The sequence below is a fragment of the Ambystoma mexicanum genome, chromosome 3q (assembly GCF_040938575.1).
Source record: "Ambystoma mexicanum isolate Mex_15411 chromosome 3q, UKY_AmexF1_1, whole genome shotgun sequence".
NCBI lineage: Eukaryota > Metazoa > Chordata > Amphibia > Caudata > Ambystomatidae > Ambystoma > Ambystoma mexicanum.
The window spans coordinates 1,084,611,519-1,084,625,852 of record NC_090926.1 but is presented as its reverse complement, the minus strand read 5'-3'; positions in this window follow the sequence as shown (position 1 = coordinate 1,084,625,852).

The window sequence follows — 14,334 nt, the reverse complement described above, 5'->3', positions numbered from 1 at the left end:
CAATTCGACCACAAGACGTCCTGGGATGCGAGGAAAAGAAGGTAAACTGGTTGTGCCCACCAGTCAGGGGAAGAAGCCTCTCCAGCCGGGAGATCTTCTCTGTCGTCGGGAAGTGGTGAGTTGGTTCCACAGGGCTCCACCGGTGGTGTTGTCGTGTTAGGTCGGCTCAGCTTCTCCCTCATCGGATTCTCAGGTCCTGTGGCGACTTCTGAAGTTCCAGTCCCCAAAGCCCTGCTTTCATGCAGCACACCCCCATTCACTCAGCCTAGCTGTCAATCAAACATGCTAAGTGGTGAGCCGGCCGGCTCACCACTTGGGCCAATCACACAAGAGTGCGGGTTACCAAGGTAACTCAGTCCAGGGTGCTTAAACCCCCTCCCACAACCCCTGTGGTACCCAGACAGAGTGGCACCACTTTTGGAGGCTTCTGTGGAGAAGCCGCCAAAAAGTGGAACAAAGGGCTCGACTTGGGTTGGAGTCACAGAAGAGAACACAAACGCAATTTTATAATCGAGTCCTGGCAAAAAATACCAACCGGCGAATTAATATTAAATAAATAAACCGGCGGTATGTTCGAGGATATGAGAATTAAATAATTAAAGTTGGTAGCCTCGAACAATGGGAAAATCCCATAGGGATATATTCGCGGTCGAATATAAAAAGTAGTATCTACTGCCACCAGCCAAAACTCGATCAGGGGGGCGCGGAGACGTGCCCCCTCGACTAACAGACCCCGGGGCAATCGAATTGCCCCGACCAGTACGTCCACAATATGATGGTTTGTACCGGTTTCTGTTAATAATTTGGGACTAGTAAAGCCAATGGTGACTTTATATGCCCTGGGAGACAGTAGTCAGTCCCAGGGTATGGAGTCTATGGTGGGGTGTCACTATGACACCCCTGTGTCACCGCACGGAGGGTGCTGTGTAACACACATAGTAAAAACACGAGACCCTATGGGGTAAAGGACCCCATAGCCCATAAAACACATAAACAGTCAAAGGAACACCATAAATCATGTCCAAGAGTGGGAGAAAAAGAGTCTCACTCTTGGCAGGAGAAAAAAACAAACTCCAGAAATCCAGCAAAGCTGCTGGGGGACTCACTAGGTTAGGAAATTCAGCCTAAAGAGAGAATTCTCCCTAACACTCACCCCTCCCCCCCAGACTAAGGACAGGAGGATTTAATCCACTCCTGGATGAATCCCATACCTCTAGTCGATGACATACATCCTAGAGAGACCATCATCATTTTGGTGGTGACACCCTGACCTGTGCTGAATGGTGAAATCAAACCCTTGCAGGCAGATTGACCATCTCAATAGGTTTTGGTTTTCCCCTTTCATTTGCATTAACTATCTCAAGGGTTGGTGGTCAGTCTGAATGACAAAAGTAGAACCATACAAGTATGGCCTAAACTTCTTCAGAGCCTATACAATAGCAAAACACTCTTGTTCAATGGTTGCCCACCTTGTTTCAGGATCCTTCAGTTTTCTACTGATGAAGCAAATGGGGTGCTCCCTAACTTTCCCATCCAGTTGACTGAGGACTGCACCTATTCCTACATTTGAAGCACCTGTTTGCACAATGAAAGTTTGGTGGTAGTCGGGAGCTTTGAGTACTGGGGCTTGGCAAGAGCCTTTATCAGGGTTTCAAAGGCCTGATTGCATTCCTCATTCCACCTAACCTTTTTAGGGAATTTAGGAGAGGAGATGACATTCAGTGGAGAAGCTATGGACCCATAGTTCTCAATGAAATTCCTGTAATACCCAGTGAGGCCTAAGAAGGCTCTCACCTGAGTCTGAGCTGAGTAGTAGGTTTTGTCCAATTTTGCACAGCTTCAATCTTACTGGGCAAAGGCCTTATTTCTCCACCTCCTACCTCATGTCCAAGGTAGACCACTTTACTCTGTTCAATCTGGCATTTACTTGCCTTTATGGTCAGATTGGCCTTTTCAACAGCCTGCAAAACATATCTCAGGTGGTCCACATGTTCTTCCCAGGAATTGCTGAACACTGCTATGTCATCCAAGTATGCAATGCAGAAGTCCTCCATCCCATTCAGAACCTGGTTTACCATCCTTTGAAATGTAGCAGGTGCATTTTTCAATCCAAAAGGCATAACCTTAAACTGCTATAAGCCAACTGGGTTAGAAAATGCAGTTTTCTCCTTGGCATGGTCTGTCAGGGCTATTTGCCAATAGCCTGACGTCAAGTCAAATGTGCTGAGGAACTTGGCTGCACCAAGTCTATCCACCAACTCATATGTCCTTGGCAAAGGGTGGGCATCAGTCTTAGTGACTGCATTAAGAGCTCTGTAATCCACGCAGAATCTAAGTTCTTTAGATCCTGCCTTTGGTACTAACACAACGGGGCTAGACCATGGACTAGTAGAGGGCTCTATTACCCCGAGATCAAGCATCTTGCTGACCTCACCTTTGATGTGGGTTCTTACATTTTCTGACATTCGATATCCTCTGCTTTTGACTGGCAGACAGTCACCAGTGAGTATGTCATGCTGTCGCCAAGAGGTCAAGCCTGGTGAAAGTGAGAACAGGGAGGCAAACTGATTTAACATAGATTTGCACTCTTCCTGTTGCTCAGGTGTCAGATTTGAAGAGAGATTTACTCCTTCAATCTTTTCGTCTAAAGGTAAGCCTCTGAGGAGATCAGGAAGAGCTTCACTCTCTTCTTCTTCCTCTGTTGATGCTAGAAGCAAAGCTCCTACATCAGGTCTGGAGACATCCGTTTTTAGTCTGCTGATGAGGAAGACTGTTGGAGCCTCCTTGGGATTGCCCAAGTCCACCAGATAGTTGACCTCTCCAAGTTTACCCAGAACTTTGAAGGGTCCCATCCATTTGTCTTGCAACACCCTCTGCCTTGTTGGAATTATAACAAGAACTAGCTGGTCCTGAGTAAACTCAACCATGTTAGTCTTTTGGTCATGCCAGTGCTTGACCAATGTTTGTCCAGCTTTCAAGTTATCACTTGCTTCCACCATCATTTGTGACATTCTCCTTTGGAGACCTATCACATTGTCAGTCACTCTGACTGGCTTGGGGGAAGGAGCACTCTCCAACCCCTCCTTGATCAGGGCCAATGGACCTCTGACCGGATGACCATAAAGAAGTTCAAAGGGAGAATAACCTACTCCCTCCTGAGGGACTCCTCTATAAGCAAAGAGAAGGCATGGCAGTAGAAGGTCCAACTTTCTTTTAAGGGGGTCCTCTAAAGCACCTATCATGCTCTTCATGGTTCTGTTGAACCTTTCAACAAGCCCATTTGTCTGAGGGTGGTATGCGGTTGAGAACTTGTAAGTAACTCCACAGGTTTTCCACATGGCTTTCATGTAGTGGGACATAAAATTCGACCCACTGTCAGAGATTACTTCCTTAGGAAACCCAACCCTGGTAAAAATACCAAGGAGGGCCTTAGCCACAGCCGGAGATGTAACAGTCCTCATAGGAATTGCCTCAGGGTATCTAGTAGCATGGTCTACTACAACAAGTATAAACCTGTTGCCTGAGGAAGTTGGAGGATCAAGGTGACCAACAATGTCAATCCCTACTCTCTCAAATGGGACTCCCACTACAGGGAGAGGCACTTAAGGTGCCACATTCTTGGAGCCAACCTTACCAGATGTCTGGCAGGTGTGGCAGCTCCTGCAGTACTTATTTACTTCAGCCCCCATCTTTGGCCAATAAAAGTAGAGTGAGAGCCTTTCCTTAGTCTTCTTGAAACTCAAGTGACCAGCCAAAGGAATCTCATGGGTTAACTGCAAGAACTGTGGTCTGTTCTCTTGGGGTACTACAAGTCATTTGTTGTCCCCAGGTGCAGACTCCGTTGGTTCACTGTAGATGAGGCCATCTTCCCAGTGTAACCTATATTTCCCAGGCTCTTGTCCTTCAGCCTGAGCATCTGCCTGGTGGCGAAGACCTTCCAGAGTTGGACATTCCCTCTGTCCCTTACTGAAGTCTGCCCTGTTGGGTCCACCTTCTGCCAGTAAAGACTGCAGCTCAGGATGGTCAACAGGATCCAGATCTCCAATGAGTTCCTGGCCTTCCACTAGCTCTTCTTCAGAGTCTAGTTCAACCACACAGGGTTGTACCTCCCTCTCAGCCTCAGCTGGGGGGGAGGGGGTTACTGGTGTAACTTTGGACAACCTAGGGGAAGTCCTTGTTGGCTGCACTGGAGTGCTGGCTGTGAGGTTCTTTTTAGAAGTTTTAGGTTTCCCTTTTCCTTCTAGTTTCTTAGAGACAGCAGCTGACATCTCCAGTGGAGCAGGAGTGATCCCTTTCTTCATCATCTCCTTGGGAGTACCTCTCATGGTTCTCTCCCTTGCAGGTCTGGTGAGCTCCTGTAACCTTTTACTAGGAGGTCTGGTGGTATGTGACACTACTCCAAGAGTTTTTAAGTCATTACCCAGCAGAACCCTTCCTGGCACCTCACTTTGTATGCTGACAGGTATCTTCACAGTCATGTCATTACACTGGATGAGAACTGGTAATTGAGGAAGCATCTGCACAGGCCCTCCAGCTAACTTGGTGAGGCATCTGGGTGCCTTAGCAACATCCTCAGACTGAAAAAATGATTTGTCCACCACAGTTATGCTGGCCCCAGTGTCCCTAATGGCAGGAGTCTCCTGACCATTCACCTGGACACTATCCTTATAATACTCTTTAGTATTATCTGGGATAGAATTATAGACATCTAAGTTCTGTTGTTCCCACAACCCCAGAGACACTAAAGAAACACTGGCTGAGACTCCAATGGGTTCATCAGCCAGCAATAGAAAGTTTCCACTTGCCATTTGTACTTCCTCCTCTGGAGCGAAGGCTAAGGAGACAAGCTGGACCCCTGAAGGTTTACCCTTGCATCTGGGATCTCCTTTCACATGGTCAGTAGAGCCACAAACAAAGCATTTACCAAATGCTTTCTGGAATGGTTGCTTGTTCTGACCTCCTTCTGGTTTGGCACCAGGAGGTACACTAGCCTGATTTGGTTTCCCTTGTGGCTTACCCTTTTGGTTTTGTTTGGGGCCCTCTTTGGAATTGGAATTATTAGAATTCTCTTTGGAGTCCTTTTTTGGCTGTTTTCCCTCATCCTTTTTCTGAGTAGCCCCAGAATCCTTGTGAGTGGCCCTGTTGGCAACCCACAAGTCAGCAGCCTTAGCTAACTTCCTGGAATCTAATTCCTTTGAATCAGCCAAGTGCATGTCTGAGCTCAGGAGAGCAGGCATCATAAATTGACTCCAACATTACAAGATTCTTCATTCCTTCAGAAGTGTTAACTCTGTAACCCTTAATCCATCCCTCAAAGTTTTTCAAACTTTCACTCACCCAGGTAGCCCAAGGGGTACCATCATGCTTTTTGAGGGTCCTAAACCTCGTAGGGTACTGGGAAGGGGTCTTCCCAAATCTAGCTATCAAAGCTAGTTTCACACATTCATAATCCTTCTTATCCACCTTCCCCAACTCCATTACCACATCAATTGCAACAGGGGGAAGCCTAGAGAACAGCCAGGGAAGTAACTAATTCCCTGTGATGTCCTGGAGCCCATGATTATACTCAAACATTTTTAACCAATCCAGGTGTTTGGCAGTAAACCCACTTGGTAGCAGTTTGTACCACACAGTTTCACTTGGTAGCTGTGGCTGAGCAGTCAGACTTCCCTCAAGAAGAGTTAGGCAGTATACAGAGTATTCACAATAGGTCAAAAGACACAGTAGAACAAGTAAACACTGACCAGAGCTTGGTGTAAAAGAGATAAATTTATTTATTTAAAACCACATCTAGTAAAACACACAGGCACTAATATTAAGCAGTTCAAAAACATGGTCACTAAAAGATATACACTCCCTTAAAAGAATATTAGACAATTCTTTAGTAAAGCCCCACTTATTTTCAGACAGCGGTGAGCGCTTAACGCAGATGGCACTCTAATAGTTCATTTTAAAAAGGTAGAGAAAAGCAGATATAAATTGAAACAGATCCCAACACTTTTACAAGAACAAAACAAGAGAGGAAGGCAAAGTAAAACCGTGAAGTTAGAGTTCAGAAGGCCGGATCCACTTTAAGAGGATCAGAACGAAATGTGTCCAAGGTCACACGGTTGCAGTGCACAAAAGTCTTGAAAAGGTTCGAAAAGAGTTGGACCAAAGAAAGGGACCAGTTAGATGGTCAAGGCGGCCAGCCCAATCCAGAAGGTTAAGGGATTATTATTACCTTGTAGCAATCTTTAGAAAGGGAGGCCTGGCGGACACGGTACCTTAAAGTGGTGAGAATACTCCAGCGGGGGCAGTTGTTCCTGGCAGCGGATGCAAGTCGGTGCTTCGTCCGGGGGAAGAGAGGATCTCGTCGGGGAGGAAGACAGGAGTTTGTTGCACTGCCAGGGAAGAAACTAGCCGCGGAGTTCTCAGGTAAAAGGAGCGGTCCTTTGATTCGCGGTCCAGTGGTAAGTGGCTATCCGGTTGCTGGGGTGCTTGGCACGGGCAATTCGACCACAAGACGTCCTGGGATGCGAGAAAAAGAAGGTAAACTGGTTGTGCCCACCAGTCAGGGGAAGAAGCCTCTCCAGCCGGGAGATCTTCTCTGTCGTCGGGAAGTGGTGAGTCGGTTCCGCAGAGTTCCACCGGTGGTGTCGTCGTGGTAGGTCGGCTCAGCTTCTCCCTCATCGGATTCTCAGGTCCTGTGGCGACTTCTGAAGTTCCAGTCCCCAAAGCCCTGCTTTTATGCAGCACACCCCCATTCACTCAGCCTAGCTGTCAATCAAACATGCTAAGTGGTGAGCCGGCTGGCTCACCACTTGGGCCAATCACACAAGAATGTGACTTGAGTTACCAAGGTAACTCAGTCCAGGGTGCCTAAACCCCCTCCCACACCCCCTGTGGTACCCAGACAGAGTGGCACCACTTTTGGAGGCTTCTGTGGAGAAGCCCGCCAAAAAGTGGAACAAAGGGCTCGACTTGGGTTGGAGTCATAGAAGAGAACACAAACGCCATTTTAGAATCGAGTCCTGGCAAAAAATACCAACCGGCAAATTAATATTAAATAAATAAACCGGCAGTATGTTCGAGGCTATGAGAATTAAATAATTAAAGTTGGTAGCCTCGAACAATGGGAAAATCCCATAGGGATATATTCGCGGTCGATTATAAAATGTAGTATCCACTGCCACCAGCCAAAACTCGATCAGGGGGGACGGAGACATGCCCCCTCGACTAACAGACCCCGGGGCAATCTAATTGCCCCGACCAGTACGTCCACAATATGATGGTTTGTACCGGTTTCTGTTAATAATTTGGGACTAGTAAAGCCAATGGTGACTTTACATGCCCTGATAGACAGTAGTCAGTCCTAGGGTATGGAGTCTATGGTGGGGTGTCACTATGACACCCCTGTGTCACCGCACGGAGGGTGCTGTGTAACACACATAGGAAAAACACATGAGACCCTATGGGGTAAAGAACCCATAGCCCATAAAACACATAAACAGTCAAAGGAACACCATAAATCATGTCCAAGAGTGGGAGAAAAAGAGTCTCACTCTTGGCAGAAGAAAAAAAACAAACTCCAGAAATCCAGCAAAGCTGCTGGGGGACTCACTAGGTTAGGAAATTCAGCCTAAAGAGAGAATTCTCCCTAACAGCTCGCTGTCTGTGACTGGCCCGAGGGCCTTCTGGGCTTAGAATTATTCTGTGCAGGCAAGTTTTTAGGCCCCCCCTTCTCCAAATCTAAAATGGGGGCAACCTTTACCTCTGCCACCTTAGCAGCGGCAGGGGTACCGGTCGGTTTGGGGCTTTTCGGAGCATTCGTTTTATTTTCTATGGGCTTCTGCACCTCATACATTCGGGTGGCCTGTTCAATGACCCAGTCTAGTGACCTTTTCTCATGAAAATCTCTCACTAGCTGGATCATGATGTATTTGGGTAGCGCATGGAAAAACGTGTTAACAAATTCTTTGCTATCGGTGCGCACCCTTTTGGTAGTCTGTGCAAAGCACGCTTCAACTCCTGCACAAATTCTTGTGGGGCCTGATCCTCCCCACATTGCAAATTGTAGGCTGCCTTGCGAGCCTCTTGGGGATTTCTATGAACAGAAAAGTGCTTTAAGATGGCCGCCCTATATGTGGACCATCTTGAATGGTTTTGGTCCTCCAGCCCCGCAAAGAAACTGGAGTATTCTGGGGAGAATGTCCATTATACGTGCTACTGCTGTCTTTCAAATGGAAAGTCTCCATCATTTGCTCAAAGAGCTCCAAGTGTTCCCAAACAGAATACTTGGAGTTCTTGTGATAAGGAGTGATGATGCTCCTTATTGCTTTGATCTGTTTTAAGGGGTCCTTAAGCAAGGCCCTTTTTGCCTTATTGACCTTCTTGGTTCGGGTAACCCTGGTCCATTCACCCTCTGACTCAGAAACTCTGGTCCCAGAGGTGCCCGTCTGATCTTCCAGGTTTTCCCGGATTCTGCGAGCCTGGGAATGGCTGGCAGAATGTGGGAACCTAGTCTCTTGTGTCCTGGGACGCTCAGAGGAGTCTTCAGATTCCTCCTTGCTGCCCGGATTTGATGGGTACCCCCCCACTGACCTAACTGGGCAGTGGTTTTCAGGATGCCCTTAGTGGGCCTACTCTCCCAGGGTTCCCCACTAAACTTCACTGTACTCGGGTGCCCATACCCGGATGCCCGCCCATCCATTCCTGGGTGGTACTGGCCTATGAGCCCCATACTTCTGGCTGGATAGTAATCTGCCATCCATGTGGCCCTGGGCTCATGTGCGCCCGGGGACATGGGGTTGGCAGAGTCCAGGGACTGGGAGAGGTGAAGGCTCAGGTGTTTCCCTTTCCCAGAGAACCTCATCTCTATCAGCCCCTGCTCCCTGTTGCCATGCAAGAGCCTGTGCTTTCAGTTCTTCAATCAAGGCCTTACTAGACTATATCAGTCTCTCCTGCATGGCTACCTGTTGCTGGAGCCTATCATTGTGCTGACAGAGAGCCTAATTTTCCCTCTGTGCTTCCTGGTTGGTCCTGGAGTACTGGGCCTGTCTTTGCTGCAGGAGGGTAACCTCCTGGGTCCCGTCCCTACTGGCTTGCTCCTTTCTGGCCAGAGCATCTTCCACCCTCCTGGTGTGCTCTAGCAAATTTTGATGCTCTTTTTGGAGGTCACCCAGTCCCTGGAGGGCCAGGTGATTTTCTTCCAGCTTCCCTTTTAAGTGGCAGACTTCCTGGCCTAAGGTATCCCTTTCCTGAGTAAGAGCCTGCCTCTGTGTCGCCAGGTCATCCCGCTGCCTTTGAAGGGCACCAGCTTTCTGGCGCTCTTCATCAAACTTCGCCTGGGTGTCCAGGTCTTTCAAAATCAGCTTATTGCTCTCTGCCTTCACTCTATCTAGATGGCTTTGCAGGGTGGCTACCTGCTCTGTGCATGCCCTATTGAAATCTAGTTGTTGCTCCAGCTTTTTCTGGCTCTGCAGTATGGAGTCCAAACTTTCTTGGTACTCCTTCTGCAAGGCCAGAATTCTGGTATCCTGGTCTGTCCTTTCCTGTTGCAGGATACCCATGTCCTCATTGATTTTAATGATGTACTGCCTACTTTCGTTTTCTGACTCCTGGCTCCTCTGCAGCTTCTGCTCAGAAGAGTCCAGGTCAGATTGGGCCTTCTCTAATGCCATCAGTTGCCTACTTGCCCGGTCTTGGCCTTCAGCACATTTGTCCTGTATGGCTCCCATATATAAATATAAATATGCCGCTATCCTAACAATCTTGCCGTGTTCATCCTTGGCCTTCGGGGCCATATATAGTTCACTCAGGGCCACGTGTAAGGAACCCTGATCTTTTCAGATATCTAACCCAGTTGCAGTGATCTGTTGTGTGATTGCCTGCAACCACACATTCTGGTCCTGCTCACTCCATTCACCTCTCACAAACAACTTATGCAAAAGGTGCTCTCTAGCTATCTTGATGTCTACCAATGTCGCCATTCCGGAAATTGATTTCCTTCCTGATTTACAGAAGTTTGATATTTTATTTTGCAAAACAGACCGTTTCCTGAGAGCGTTCCTTTTTGAGGGGTGCTTTTACAGCGTAACAGCGTGGTAGCCCAACAGGATGTAGGTATCCTATTAGTTAGCACACTGTATTAAGCTGCACAAGTGGTAGATCTAATCCAGAATCCCGGACGAGCCCCCAATCTGTAAGTGACTTCAATGCAGCACTCCAACTAAGTCAATGCCTAGTCTGGGATGCCCAATGGAAGCCCTTATTGATATATTTTTGTATGTCAAAGTTCTTTAAATCTGGATGATGAACCCTTGTATAACGCCCCTCTCTTTGAATCCCCCTGACCTCACTGAGACCAGAAGTAGGTTTGTTTTGCAAATTAAAAGATTTATTTTGGTTTTTATAACAGAATACAACTTCACACCCACATTAGGGTGGACTTAAACTTTGCGCCGAACTCTGTTCCCCCCCCAGTCCCCCTTTTTAGATCAGTGTCCACCTTTGTATGTATTGCATCTTTCCAGTCTCTTGTTTCGCGGAGGCAGAGGTGCCAGGTCTGTGTCTTCACTGAAGCGTAACTTCTGTTTCTGAAGTGTCCGCCGGGGAGGAAGGAGCCTCCTCTGCTTCATTCATCAAGAATAATATCAGAGGGCCCCAGATGTCTGGTGGACGGGCATGTAGGGGCAGTTGTTTAATGAAGTCTGTTTATATGTCCTGGCAGTAGAGGATGTCCTTGCGCAGCGATTGCTGGGGGGGCCTCGGCCCCAGGCCATGGCAACTCTCCTACGAGCTAGTGTCAGCAGAACTCCTGCCAGTTTCCTTATTGGAGCAGAAAGTAGTTTTGTCATACCAAGTAGGGCTGCTGTTTGGACCAGTTGTATCGCTTCTCCCACAATTGCAGCTGTTGTCTCAAGGACTTGGTTCCAGAAAGGGGTTAGTTCGGGAAGTCCCATGCGAGATGGACAAAGTCTGCTGATTGTGTCCCACATCTTCCGCATTTTGCAGATGCGTCTGGGTGATGTTTGTTAGCTTTTGCTGGTGTGTAGTAGGTTTGGTGAAGGAAGTTGAAGTGGATTAGTTTAAAGCGTGAGTTGAGGGCCATTTTTTTGTGTCTGTTTCAGGATGTAGGTCCAATCCCCTTCTGATATGGATATGTGCACAGACTTTTCCCATCTGGCTTTTGCACGAGTGATGTTGGGGGTTGTGTCGGTGATAATAGATTTGTAAATTTGCGACACCAGCCTGCCTTCGCCTTGTGCCTGTATTACGTTGTGCAGCAGTTGCCAGGTTGGTGGCTGACATGGGAAGTCGGGCAGGAGTGCTTGCAGGGTGTACCGGGTCCTGAAGTAGATGAATACGTCGAGTGCGGTGTTGCCGCCTTTCAATTTTGCTTGTTGCAGAGTTATAAAGTCGTCCTCAGTGAAGAGGTCTCCTATGGTCTTTATGTGCAGCTTTTCGACCCATTGGGGAATACTTTCTCTGACGTCAGTGGAACCCCTGGTATGAACTTGACGGGCAGAAGGGGAGAGTATTGCGTTTGTACCCTGTACTTTTGGGCTAGCTTGTTCCAGACTTTGTACGTCGAGAGCATTACATTCATGGTGGTGTTGGGGACAGGGGTCTGGCTAAAGATGACAGCAGTTAACAGGTGAGGTGTTGCCAGGGCTCGTTCCACTTGCACATGAGGTCTGATTACTTGAGTGGCATACCAGTGACTGAGGAATTGTACCTGTGCTGCCCAAAAGTATTTCTCTAGATATGAAAGGGCTAGACCTCCACTTGTTAGCGGGAGTGTTAGTGTTGCGTGTGCCACTCTAGCCGGTTTGCCCGCCCACAGTAGCTCGAGGACCATGCTTTTCAGTCTTTTCAGGAAGGTTTGAGGGTAGCAATATAGGAATGTTAGTGAATAGGTATAGCAATTTTGGTAGGATCACCATCTTGACCAGGGAGGTTCTTCCCCAGAGAGTTAGTGGCAGGGTCTTCCAACGTGTCACTTTTTTCCTGTAGGGACTTGACCACCTCTTCGTAGTTGTCTTGGAACACCTCATGGCATTTGAATCCCCAGGTATCGGACTTTGGATATTTTCCATGTGAGCTGGAAGTCATCTGCAACCGGCTTGGTGGCCGGGCTCAGCCGGAATATGATGGATTTTGATTGGTTGATTTTTAATCCGGAGGCCTCTCCAAATTTAATAACTTCCCTCATGACTGGGTTCAGGTTGTCCTCGGGGTCGCGTATGAACAGTACGACGTCAGCGTATAGAGATATGATGAGCTTGTGTGGTCCTATGGTGAGTTCTCTTAGATTGGAGGCCAGTGGTTCCATTACCAAGGCAAAGATCAATGCCGATAGCGGGCAGCCTTGTCTGGTGCCTCGTTGGAGTTCTATGGGGGCCGATTTTGCTGTACCTACAATGATATTAGCTCGTGGCTTGGTGTATAATAGAGATACGAGTTTGATGAAGCGGGCACCCAGTCCCATCCTGGTGAGTACAGCGAACAGGAACGGCCATTCCACTGAGTCAAATGCCTTTTCGGCATCAAGAAGAACCGCGATTGCCTGTTTTGAGGGGTCTAGTGCTTCAATGACTCTGAACAGCCTCCTGATTCCGAAGGTCGTGTTGCGGCCTGGTATGAAACCTGCTTGGTCAGTGGAGTGTTTGAGTCTCCGTTGTGTTTGGCGCTGTAGAGATCTTGGTAGAAGAGTCTGAATTTTTCCGCTATTCCTTCGTCGGTGTGGACTATCTCGCCCTGCTTCGCCCGAATTCCTTCTATCCGAGACAGTTTGTTGTCGGCTCTGATTAGGTTTGCTAGGAGGGCGACGGGTTTTTGGCCTTCACCATACTGTCGGACCAAACTGCTGCGATTTAAAAATTTGATTTCACGTTCTGCTGTGGTGCTGAATGTTAGTAGTTCCTCTTTCAGAGCGGCTGTTATTCTTGGGTCGGCCGAGTTTGTGTTCTGGAGTTCTAGATGTTTTAGCTTCTCTTCGCTGGCTGCCAGCTCGCGCCTAATGAGTTTGAGGATGCCGTTTTCTTTGGCGAGGCAGACCCCTCTAATAAAGCATTTTAGTGTTTCCCAGATTGTGCTGGCGGAGGGATCTGATCCCGTGTTGGCTTCGAGGAACACAGTGATCTCTTCTCTCAGTTCGGAGGCAAATACCTCATCTCGCTTCGAGCCGGTCTTGAAACGCCACCACTGTAATTGGGATTTAGGGTTGGATGGATTGAGACTGAGGATTATTGGGGAGTGGTCAGAGAGAGTTCTTGGCTGGATGCAACACCAGCTACTCGTCAATGGGCCTTTCATTGAGGTGAAGAGATAGTCAATCCTGGAGCTCGTGTTGTGTACTGCGGAGTGAAAGGTGTAGTCTTGCTGTTCCCCATTGGATGCTCTCCATGCGTCTTTCAGGTCGAACGCTCTGCAGATTTCTTTTATTTGAAGGCAGGCTTTGGATAGGGGCTGTGGGGTAGACCGAGATCTGTCCTTCACTGGGTCTAGCACTGTGTTCATGTCACCCCGGGATCTTGTGTCTCCCCGACCCTGTACAACATCTTCGCGAATCCCCTTTTTTGATGATCTAGATGGTCTGGGTATCACCTACACTAATTATGCCAATGATGCCCAGATCCTCATTCCGTTGACGGGGGATTATGACAAGGATTTGGCCTTCATCAACAAAGTGTACCTCATCATCCAGGCATGGATGGCCTCACAGGGTCTATGCCTGAATGATGACAAAACAGAACTCCTCATTCTAGGGTCTTGACATAACCTTAACAAACTAGACCAAAACTACTCCTCCTTCGTTATTGACAACAATAAGATCATGGTAGCCAAGGAGGTCAAAACCTTGGGCTTCTACCTAGACTCCACTTTCACCTTTAAAAAACAAGTTAATGCTATGGCATCCGCCACATCTTATACTTGCAAACTCAGCCAAACCTTTTCTCTCTCCATCTAACTGCATCACCCTAGCCAGGGCTCTGATCTTGTCCAAGTTGGACTATTGCAACGCACTTTATGTAGGATGCAACAAATATATTATGAACAAAATTCAGATCCTTCAAAATAATGCCCTAAGAGCTGCCCTTAGTATCCCAAAGAAAGCCCACATCTCTGACTCTAGAAGGTCTGTCAACTGGCTTTCTACCAAAGACAAAATATTCCTCAAATCGGTTTCCCTTACCCACAAATGCCTCCACCAAGCAGCCCCTCAATACCTTATCACTAAATTCACCAGACCTACGTCCTCTCGCCCCTCTAGAACGGCCAACTCCAATCTCCTCCTTGTGCCCAGGTTTAAACGCTCTATGTCGTGTGGGAACAGCTTTCCTGTTAAAG